The sequence below is a fragment of the Rhipicephalus microplus genome, chromosome 10 (genome assembly GCF_043290135.1).
Source record: "Rhipicephalus microplus isolate Deutch F79 chromosome 10, USDA_Rmic, whole genome shotgun sequence".
Taxonomy (NCBI): Eukaryota; Metazoa; Arthropoda; class Arachnida; order Ixodida; family Ixodidae; genus Rhipicephalus; species Rhipicephalus microplus.
In genome coordinates this window covers 67097828-67109855 of record NC_134709.1, presented here as the reverse complement: position 1 = coordinate 67109855, position 12028 = coordinate 67097828, and positions in this window count along the sequence as shown.

Here is a 12028-nt window from a genome sequence, read left to right as displayed (position 1 = left end):
TGGCTTTATTCGAAAGCACAGGAAAAGAAACTAAACTGGTCAGCCCATTCAGTGTGGAGACATTGTGGAAGCTTACAAAGCTTAGCTCAGCCTATCGCCTCCTGCTCATTTTTGCTAGGGCACTGAAGTTAGTTTGGAACTTGCATCCTCAAGCTTTATAGTTTGATATGTAGTACTGTTTTTGTTGGCTGTTTTAGGATGGTGCTTTGATATGGAACAGAACTCTTGTAGTGCGTGACTGTTTATCTCCTCGAGCAGCCTGCATTTTGTGTGCAGCACCTGTCACTGAATGGCTGGGCGCACAGCGTTGCTTGCAAAGTGCTTGCACGGCAAGCTGAAGCAGGTTGCAAGTGATTTTTACGAGTGATTTTTCCGCGCTTGAATGTAGGCCCTGTGAAATCCTGTGATTGAGGTTCAGCTTTTTAGACTGATCAATGCTCTAAACAACCGTGACTACATGACAAGCCCGAGGTAATAGAAAGGATGAAATTCCTTGCATTCATACGTGGAACAGAATGTCGGCGAGAAGTGTTTTCTGTATAATGTGTAGGGGGTGGGGGGCTGTTTAATCTTGCTTCAAATACTGCTCGCCTCACTGACAAATTAGGTTTGTCTCGCAGTGTATTATTCAACATGATGGGCTAGTTTGCCCACCATTAGCTATTCGCGCACGTTTGAGCTCTCTTTCCCAAATGATAAGTCATCTAGTCGTTGAACATTTACTCGATTCGAGAAGCAGAATAAAAGGAAAACGGTGGCCATGCAATACAGCACGTGCCTGCTTTTGCATCCGGTTGCATTCAGCAGGCCCTTTCCCACTCGACTATTTCGAGCAATTGTAGGTTCCCACATTGTGATATATATGTACACATATAGCAGTGTTACATGCCAGGTTACACATGTACTGCGTGTTGTTTCCGCTCACATTTTTGGAAAAGCTTGATGATGCTGCCACTTCTCTTCTGTTCGCATCAGCATTATCGTGTTCTTTTTTTTTCCTCCTTTAAATATTGCACCTTTGAGGGACGTGGGCACACGTAAAAGATGAGGGCAAGGGTTTTGATTGCACATTGTATGTAGTAAAACGTGTTTGCAGTTGTCTACACCCAAAAACGTGCACATTGTCGCATCAGTTATCGGAACTTTTTACCTAATAATCCCTTCAAGGTATTGAGTGGGAAAACATTGTTGGTGTCTCCGAGGTGGACTCGCGTGATGGACAAGTCTGTGGGCGTATCAGTGATGTGGTTGAGACAAATCTGTGGTTCTCTAAGTTACGGAGTATTCTCAATGCGCATATAGTGGGTGTTCTGTATTATGGAGAGTAATAGCATCGCGTTTAGTTACGGAGTCCATTGTAACTAAACGCCTCCGTAAGAAAGACATCCGAGAGTTTGGTGTACCATATTTAGCAGGCCCATTCAATGGGAACCAGCAACCTAAGAGTAAACCAGTAGTGCACAACTGTCTATGCTGTGCTATTCAGCGTAAACTGCTGTGCTCCACATCAGACATTTGATGAGAAATATTTCCGTATCTTTGAAAGCCCATGGTGAAAACTATGCTGTGCTGTACATCAAACATTTGACGAGAGATATTTCCGTATCTTTGAAGGCCCATGGTGAAAGTTTCCCATCAATTCAGCCTCTGGGTGCACGACCTTCATATGATTGGTCTATAATGTGAATCCACCATTACATGTTGGAATGTCACATATGCACACACGCATGCTCTTATGTTGCATCAGTTATGAACATGAAGCATTGTTTATGTGAGCAGCGATATTAAAAATTGGAACGTTTCAATTGCATGCAGCATTGTTGGCTGCATGAATCTTTAGATGTCCCATTGCTGGTCGCTGGAAACCACCATCGCTGTGTCACTTGCGATTGGCTTGAAATTTTTCGTAAGATGTTGTTTAACATCGGCAACGGCTGCCCAGTCCTTTTTACTTTAAAGCCGCTTGTCTTTCTACGGAAGAGCTTGTGTGCGTCACGAGAACATTTAGCCATTGATTCTGCATCGTCGAGTGTTTTCTTGTTCAAGTGCAATCTTTATTAAAGCGACTGTTTGTTTTACTCCTACTCTTGTGGGCAGCGCATGTAAGCTCATTGATTGGTTAATAAAATTGGATTTGGGTATCTGATCGCTTATTGTCACAATGTGTCGTCTCTTTTTAAAGAGACACTAAAGGCAAATATTAAGTCGACCTTGATTGTTGAAATATTGATCCAAAAACCTCTTAGGGCTAGTTTGATGTGCCAAGGAAGTGCTTATTTTGAAATGATATCTCATTTTAAGGGCCCACATCCAGTTAGTGCACTTCAAATCACAGGCACGTGAAAGCGGACTCTTGGACGTCATCGTTTTTGTGCCCAATGTGGCCTGCCTTTACTGCACGGCCGCCGACACCGGTTGCAGCAGAGCTAAAGTATCGGTAGTCGGAGTAGCAACAATGTCCATTGAGCAATTTTCTGCAATCTCGGAGGCCATAATTATGCTTGCTTAGTTCAACTGGGCCTCCGTTATATGGCACAACCTATCTCCTAACCAGCCAAAACCTGAACTTTTGAACTACTCGCGCCATTCCTCCTAGTAATGTCAGGCGGTACTTTTTTCTGTAAATCAAACAGAAATCAACAAACAGCATTTTATTAGGTCTCTGCATGCATGGAAAGCTTTATTGCAGCTAGTTTGATTACTAGCGATTAATTGTAGGCGGACACTGTCGCATCATCGGGATCATTTAGAAACTATCTCGCTTGTGCCACATGTCGGGGGATACATTCGGCCTACTTTCTTGGTAAGTCGCTGCTAATAATAATATTGCCACTTTAGACGTACATTAAGCTTTTACAAATATTCTCTTTTGCCTTTAGTGTCCCTTTAATATGTTATTGTGATTGCCTTTAGATTCATTTTCTTAATATCCTGCCTATGCAAGGAATTGCTTGTGTGTGGTCGGGGCGAATGGCAAATTCTGCATGCATGCAAGGTGTCCCTATTGTAGCACACATGAATTGTATTTGCAAGAGCATTAAAAAGAGCTCATTTTGCAGGAATTTCGGTATCGGCGTGATCTTGTCCGTAACCAAAATGTCTAGGGCTCCTGTAAAATAAATAATAAAAAAAACGCCAGGTCTGCACGGAAGGTGCAGCACAGTCGCAGCGAAAGCTAGAAGAGCGGCCTTTCAAATCCTCTTCAGGTTCTTATGTTGCCTTCCGGATGCATACTAAGCTTTTCACCAGTTCCCAAAAGGAAGAATGGTGACCTAGTGGGCACCTAACTGTTCTTCAGTCGACATTCTGGAGTATTTTGAAACTGCCGATGTTACGCCTGCAGCCGTTTATTTCCTTATGGCCCGGTTGATGCAGGCACCGAGAGCCAAAGTAGGCTGGCGATTGAGAAGGCAACGCGCACGGGCTCTATTACGCTCCTGAGTTCTACTCCAAAAGGCTAAGCCCAAGCATTCTCCAAGTTTTGTTTATTGCAATCGGCAGTATGATTTGAGCACTGTATGGAGGGCAGTCGATTTTGTAAATTGCAGTTACTGTAGAAGGTCTCGCAACGTCAGTCATGTTGAATGATTTGCGACTTTATATCTAAGCATGTGCTGGACGTCTATATTTCTGCTACACTGGCATTCACTTCGATCTGCAAAAAAAAAAAAAAAAGAAATTTGGTAGTTTGCTTTATCATGCATTGATAGTGAAATCAAAGCAAGTTTTAAGACACTTGCTTTCTTTTGTGGTCAAGCTAGTGGAATAGGATGTCATCTTTTCTGTATAACATCTTGCTGTTTGTGCTACTAGAGGACAGGGAACAACAATGCTAAGGTGGACATTACAATACAGAGTTGACCCCCAGTGAGTATACAAGGCTGATTCTAGTGGTTTGCCATATTTTATGTCAACGTGTAGTTCTTAACAACTTCCCTTTAATGAGAGAATTCACATTGTAAATACGATTAAAAATACATCGTGCTTAGGTGCAGCACGACAAGATGTCGCTACTACTGTGAATGGCAAGTTAATGGAAAGCTAAAGCTATAACATGCATAATGTCGTAGTGCAGGATGCGCATGCCAGCAGGGTAAGTCTTGAGCAGTAACTTAGCAGCGGCAGTGCCAAATTCAGCTAATCATGATGGTGTGCCCAGATGCTACCTTCAAATTAATTAAAAAGCAGCATTGAAAGACCATTTTATGAGGCCAGAATGATTTTCTGTTTGAGCTACTATGCATTAGTTAGCTGAGAAGCCTTGCATTCCCAGAGCTGTGGTCAAAGTTTGATAGTTGAATAGCAAGAAGTTACAGTTGTTCTGCAAGTCAAGTTGACAAAATGATTTCCGAGAGCCAGTCTGTGTGAGCTCCTTCATCGCACTAAAGTGTGCAGAGCTTAACATAGGGTGCAATCAGCAGTAGTATAAATAGGTCAGTTTTAAGTCAGTGCTTGTGTCATGCCTTCTTCATCTTGTGTGTTGCTTAATTTCACACTGTTTTTTCTGTTTTAAGTAGATACCAAGTAGTTTCTTATGTGCCATACCGAGTCGGTCATCAATTGAATGCATACCAGCCAAAGTCAAGTCATCACTGATTCTTTTCCTTGGTGTTTTCAGATTGATGTGGTAAATATGGGTGTGCAGAGTTTTGCTGCTTTCTGATACGAAAACCCGTGTTGTGCTCCTTGATTGTTTTTGCCTTGATTTTGTTGATGCACTCATGGTGAGCGTGTGGTGTCTCGTACACCTCATCGCTGTTATTGCTTTCACTGATTACATTCCGAGAAGGCTCAAGAGCATCTCTGACGAGCAACATGCGGAACGCCGGTGTGCTTTCAGTACGCCTCATGTTGGGCATATGAACAAACAAATGGCCTTCCACTAAGCTGTGCAAGGCTTGAAACAGCAAAGCTGGATAATTTTGAAGTCTAACTGGTTGTTTAGAGGCTGTTCCTAAGCTTTAGGTAGGTGATGCTAAGTTGTTGCTAGGCTTTAGCTAGGTGATGCAAATGGGTTGCGCGAAATCCCGCAAGGTGGCGACGAGGAGGTTCAGTTCAGGCTGTCAAGGTGGATGGACGTGTTTTTTGAGCGCTCCGGATCGACTGCGCAGATAAGTGTTTTTGCATGTTTTGAGCTTGTCTTTATAATTATAAGGCAGCGGTTGAAGTCTTCGTAGTACTTATTTTATGGTACGGCTTTTTCGGGGGCCAGACACCAGGTATTTATTAGTTAGTGCGGGTGTGTGTGTTTGAAATTTTTTTGTTTTTTTTTGCCACCACGTGGGGGAGGTGCGCGTACATTGAACACGCAAATTTTTGTAGTAGAGCTTAGACTTTCCTTTTTTTTTCTTCGAAGTGCAAAGCTCGAGTTTAGTAATTATTGAGTATAGGGACAATTGGTGTCAGACAGGTATGGTTAAAAAGACCGTAAAGTGTTCAGGATGTGGAGTGGGTTTGAAAGTGGACCCAAGCGTAGAAGCGGATGGAGAAGAGGCCGGCACGAAGTGTAGGCAATGTGAGGCCGAGGAAAAAATGGAGAAAATGATGGTTGCCCAGAGTGAACTGCTGAGGAGAATCGCCGAGCTCGAGACTGCGGTGGCGACAGAGCAAGAAAAAACGAGGGCAATGGGAGAAAGACTGAAGTCCGCCGAGGAAGCGCTAGCGAAGCTGAACAAAGAAGCGACCTACCGAGAGAACAGTAAGGAACCGGCAACGAGAACGGTGGAGATGGAAAAGCAAGCAAGCTTGGAAAAAACAGGTTTAGCCGGTTCAACTGTCGCAAGGCCCAGCTTCAGCGAGGTAGTGGTGGGGCAGGAAGGGAACAAAGCAGCCGGCGTCACAGGTGCAAGTAGCCCCCAGGTGCAGAACGCTCCAGCTGAAAAGTCACAGCATGTGATAATAGCCGGGGACTCGAATTTAAATCGATGCACAGAAGCCATCAAAGAGAGGGTAAGAGGTGACAAGAGGGTTGCGGTAGGGGCGTTCCCAGGACGCAAGCTGGAAGCAGTCATGAGGCAAGCGAGCGCAAAGCTCAAAACGACAGCTGATAGACGAAACCTCGTGAAAATTTCAGGCGGTTTAAACGATGTCCTCAATGAAGATGCAGAAGGACTAGCAGCTACACTGGCGAAAGGCGTCGATGACATGCGCGCCACTTCTCCTAAGGTACAGGTGCACGATACCGGAGGTACCGGTGCGTGATAGCAACCTGCAAAGAGCGGTGGTCAACGCAAACCAAGAGATATGGCGGATGAGTCGAGAGAAAGGCTTTGAGGTGGTGGAAATAAACAGAGAGGTGCATAGGTGGGGGGGGGGGGGGGTTTCAACGAGACAGAATTCACTTCGATGGGCGGCTAGGTCATGAGGTGGGTTGGCGACTTGCAGGACGCGCAGTAGCTTTTTTGGGGGGCAAGCGAGCCCTTCTGGGTGCAGGATAGCTAGTAACGAGGAAAACAACCAGGGAGACTCTTCGACAGCTGGTATGGACAGATACGATTCCAAAGTGGCACCAATATCTAAGATAGGTAGAGTCCGGGGCATAAATAGACGTAGCCACGAGCGCCGAGCCAATTCAGGCATAGGGTATATTAACATGCAGGGTGGTAGGAACAGGCTGAAGTGGGAAGAGATAGAAGAACAGCTAAGGGAAGAGAGGCCGATGTTATACGGTTTTGTAGAAACACATCTCAGGGACATGGAACAACCTCCGAACAATCCGGACTACGCGTGGGAATATTGTAACAGAACAGAAGGCAGCAGAAAGGGGGGTGGTATTGGGGCATTCATTCATAAAAGTACAGACTGGCAAAGGGTCAAGCAGGAGTGCAAGGAACATTTATGGCTAAAAGGGAAAGTGGCAGGTCAAATGACACTCCTTGGTTTCGTGTACTTCTGGACGGGAGCAAAGGCCAGAGAGGAAAACCAGGCAATGATAGAGTGTATATCAAAGGACATTCAGGAGTTAGGAAGAGAGTGCGAGATAATTATACTAGGAGACATGAATGCGCACATAGAAGATATAGATGGGTATACCGACCCGACAGGCAAAATGATCATGGATATGTGTGAAAGGCTTGATTTGATCATTTGCAACAGTACCGAGAAGTGTGAAGGGCAAATAACATGGGAGGTAGGAAGGCTTCAGTCGACGATAGATTATGCACTGATGTCACATAGGATGTATGATAAGCTCAGGGGAATGCACATAGATGAAGGTGGCTCCAGAAGTCTGGGTAGCGATCACAAACGTATCAAGCTAAGTTTTGGAAGGGCAGTGAAAGTGGGAAGGAGACAAGATGAGCAACTACAGAAAAATTTTTATCCAGAAAGGCAAATTGAAATAGCCACTAAACAAATTGAGAAAGTAATCACGGAGGATAACAAGACAGTGTGGACATACACGAATCTAATTAGACTCTTTGAGCTAGAGCTTGTTAAGACGCGTGACAAATCACCCCGGAAAAGAAGACACAAACCCAAAAGTTGGTGGGATGAGGAAGTTAAGAGAGCCATAGCAAAACGTCAGGAAGCCTCTAGGGAACACAGGCATGCTAAGCAGCGGGGTGAACCGACAGATGATGTTGAAAGAAAATGGGCAACCTTTCTAAGCTGTAGAAGGGATGCATCCCTTCTGATCAATGAAAAGATTAGAAGGAAGGGAGCTCAGTGGCTGGCAGAAGTACATAAAAAAGATAGAAAGGCAGCTGCGAAATTATGGAACCATCTAAACTCCCTAAGAAATGAGACGAGCCTAGAGCAGAGTTTTATAACTACAGCCCAAGGTGCTAGGCTAGAAGGGGACGAAGCTATTGAATATATAAGAACAAGGGTGACAGAAAAACTTCAACAAAGAAGTACTTTATGCACCACAATAGACAAGGACGAATCAAGGGGTGCAATGGCTCCATTTTCACAACAAGAGTGGGAAAGGGCTGAGAAAAGGGTTCCTGGTAGTACATCAACAGGCCCAGATGGCATTTCAATTACGCTGATAAAGACATTAGGTCCGAAGTCTAAGCAGGCTTTGAGAGGGGCAGTGAGCAAAATAATAATCGATGGTGAAGTTCCCAATGGATGGAAACTTAGCAGGATGAGCATGATCTATAAAGGAAAGGGGGAAAAAGCTGACATAAACAACTACCGTCCTATAACAGTGACATCAGTGGTCTACAGGCTGGCGATGCAAATTATAAAGGAAAGACTGCAGGCGTGGATAGAGGATGAGGGGGTGCTGGGGGCACTGCAGAATGGGTTTCGGAAACACAGGAGGTTGGAAGACAATCTGTTCTCACTGACGCAGTGCATCGAAATAGCAGAAAAGGAACACAGGCCCCTGTGGCTAGCATTTTTGTATATCAAGGGAGCGTACGATAGCGTGGTTCAAGAGGAATTGTGGGGAATACTGGACACACTAGGCGTGGAACATGTAGTCACTAATCTTTTAAAGGGTATCTATAAATGTAACAAGGTAGTTATAAAGTGGGAAAAACAGGTATCCAAGCCTGCAGAGGTAAAACGGGGGCTTAGGCAGGGGTGCCCCCTGTCACCCTTATTATTCATGATGTACCTACAAGGATTAGAGGCAAAATTAGAGGGAAGTGGACTGGGCTTCAACCTCTCTTTAGTCAAACAAGGAAAACTTATTGATCAGGCACTACCAGCATTAATGTACGCAGATGATATAGTGCTAATGGCCAACAACAATGAAGATTTGCAGAGATTGATGGACATCTGCGGTAATGAGGGAGATAGGTTAGATTTTAGATTCAGTAAGGAAAAATCAGCAGTCATGATTTTCAATGACAAGGAAGGTAGTGAGCTTAGAATACAGGAGGTCACGCTAGAGATAACAGATAAAGACAAATATCTGGGCGTATGGATAAGCAATGGGACCGAGTATCTGAGGGAACACGAAATATACGTGACGACTAAAGGTAACAGGAATGCAGCAGTCATGAAAAATAGGGCACTGTGGAATTACAATAGGTATGATGTTGTGAGAGGAATATGGAAAGGGGTCATGGTTCCTGGGCTGACGTTCGGCAATGCGGTCTTGTGCATGAGATCAGAAGTTCAAGCAAGATTAGAAATTAAGCAACGTGGAATAGGTAGGCTTGCTTTAGGAGCTCACGGGAATACACCAAATCAGGGAGTACAAGGTGATATGGGATGGACATCATTTGAGGCCAGGGAAGCTAGCAGCAAGATAAAATTTGAGAAGCGATTGAGAGAAATGAAAAAGGAGCGTTGGGCTAGGAAGGTTTTCCGCTACTTGTACATGAAGAATGTCGATACATAATGGAGGAAGCGAAGCAGGAAGTTGACTGGTAGATACTTAGAAAACAGCAGGTGGCCAAACCAAAAAGAACTATCGGTTAAGAAGAAAGTGAAGGAAACGGAGACTGACATGTGGAGAATGGGCATGATTAAGAAGTCCGCACTAGAGATCTATCGAGCTTTTAAGCAGGAAATTGCCAAGGAAAGGATCTATGATAATACACGGGGTAGTTCTCTACTGTTTGAGGCCAGGACGGGAGTACTGCGAACCAAGACATATCGGGCCAAATACGAAGGGGTAGACACAGTATGCAGTGCGTGTGGAGAGGAAGAAGAAACTGCCGAACACTTGATAATGTTCTGTAAAGGGCTTCACCCTATAGTTCAGGATGATGGCGCAGAGTTTTTCAAAGCACTGGGGTTTAGGGACCGGGAGGGCAAAATAAACTTTAAGCGGGTAGACTTAACCAGAAGGAGGTTATCTGATTGGTGGCTAAAGTCAAGACACGAGTGAAAATTAAACTCTTCACTGCAAAGTACGAATCCTCAAACTCACTTTTTAAGGAAAAAAAAATAAATATAGTTTTTGGTTCATTAGGTGTTACGGCTTGGTGGCGCTAGCCACCGCCCGATCTAAAGGGTACAGCCATATCCATCCATCCATCCAGAAAATTTACAACCAGTCATTTGTAGCACCAAGCCACAAGGAAATTCGGATCTGTTTGTGACTTTCCGCAACAAACAAATTGCCCGTTTTTCTTTTCTTTAACTAGGTGATTAGGCTGTTTTTAGGTTGCCACTCAGCGTAACAGGTCGGCGAAATTTGTGGAGCTCACTCAAACTCTCTCATGAAATATATCTTGCGCTTAGGACTCGCCGAGACTCGCCAAAATTTTCTCGAGTTGGACTCGCTCTGAGCTCGTGCTCACCACGATTTTCTCCAACCGGAGTCACTCGGACTCGAACTCGCCAAAACATTATTCACCTGGACTCGCGGCTTGATCTGAGTCAGTCAACTCATGAGTCCTTAAGTCTAGAATGACCTTTTTATATGGCATCAATGCTCTTTAGCACTAATATCTCCCGCAATCAGTACGTACTCTTCTTGAAGCCTTTTGATATAGTACCCTTGAATACGTGCTATGAGTGGCTGCAAACCAGCTAGGATATTTTTATTGAAAGAGGGACAACATAAAATATATTTGTGAGAAAGCTCCCAGAAGAAGTGGTGGACGGGGATGACAACGCATCCCCCTTCGTAATTCACTGCCCTAATAAATAAATATTGAAATAGTGTATGAATGATATTGTTTTCGAATACTTGTGAATATACATGAGTATAAGCATGAACGCTGAAGATGAGTAAATAGGACCGTAAGTCGGTAAAATTGAGCGAAAGTGATTCAGACACATTCAAGAAATATATCTTGCCCCTTGGACTCGTCAGATTCAAGCTCGTTTCCCCGAGTCGTACTCACACTCAATAAAATTTTCTTCAACTAGACTCGCTCAAAATCAAACTTGCTAAAATATTACTCACCCGGACTCACTCAGGCTCGCGGCTTGATCCGAGTTTGAGTGAGTCGACTCTTGAGTTAGTTAGCCGACCGAGTGAGCGTACAGAGGGTCGAGTTAAACCACAGACAGTTACGACACAACAAGGATATTCAGATCTCATAGAAACTCTATGTTTGCGCTAAAGGTGAGTGTTTACAACTCGCATTGATCGGGCAGGTTGAAGTTGGCAGACGCCTCTCATCGCTTCAAGGTTGTCTTACAGCTGCTGTTGCCTTTCCTGTTCCCTTGTATTCTCTCATACGTACCGCTGTAGCACTCCGTGCAGATGCTTCAGCAAAGCTGAAACGTGTGGCCATGGCGCTTCTTACTGGCTTAATACCAATGATTTATTAAAGTTTTTTTTTCATTAACTGTTTTCATTTGTCTAGAAATCTGAACTGGTGCTTTCCACCCATCAGTGACCTGTGTTTTTAAGAGGACCAGTGGAGGGCAGTAGAGCCCGATTTTTGTGGCACACGCCCATTCATGAAGATGATTGTTTCTTGTACACATTTGTACTGGCCAATGTTTTTAGGTTCAGCTTAAGAAGCTTCACTGTTAAAGTGTAGTTTAGTGAACTGGAGCAACGTTACTGTACCTAACTTTTTTTTTCTTAACTTTACAGTGGCATGGCGAATACAATATGCATGCTCAGTTAATCTACTACAAACATTACCTCTGCAAAGGTCAGCTCAATTATTTATTAAGTAGTAGTGCTAATCAACTTGCAAGTGTTTTAGTATTCTTTGCTAAAACTGTTGCTTGGGCGAGTTGGTTCACGATTGTTTAGACAGATTATCAGCACAAAAACACGGAACTTTTTAAAGAAGAAACACACACACAGCGCTGTGTGCGTGTTTCTTCTCTAAAAAGTTCCGTGTTTTTGCGCTGATAATCTGTTTTAATGTACATTGCACCGTCTTTTTTTTTCATGCTGTTTTATAGCGTATTCATGTATGTGGCACTTTGTATCAACAAAGGTCAAGTGGTAAAACAATGCATGTTTCTCAGAGGTGGAAAATTCCTGTTCACTTAAGATGTCACTAAAATCAGTTGGTTTATTAAGGTGTTTGATAATTATCTTTATTGATCATTTCATTGAGGGCACATATTGTATCGGCAAAAGTCAAGTGGTGAAGCAGAATGCACGTTTCCCAGGAGAAAATGTGATGGCGATCCATACCGGTTTCAGCTG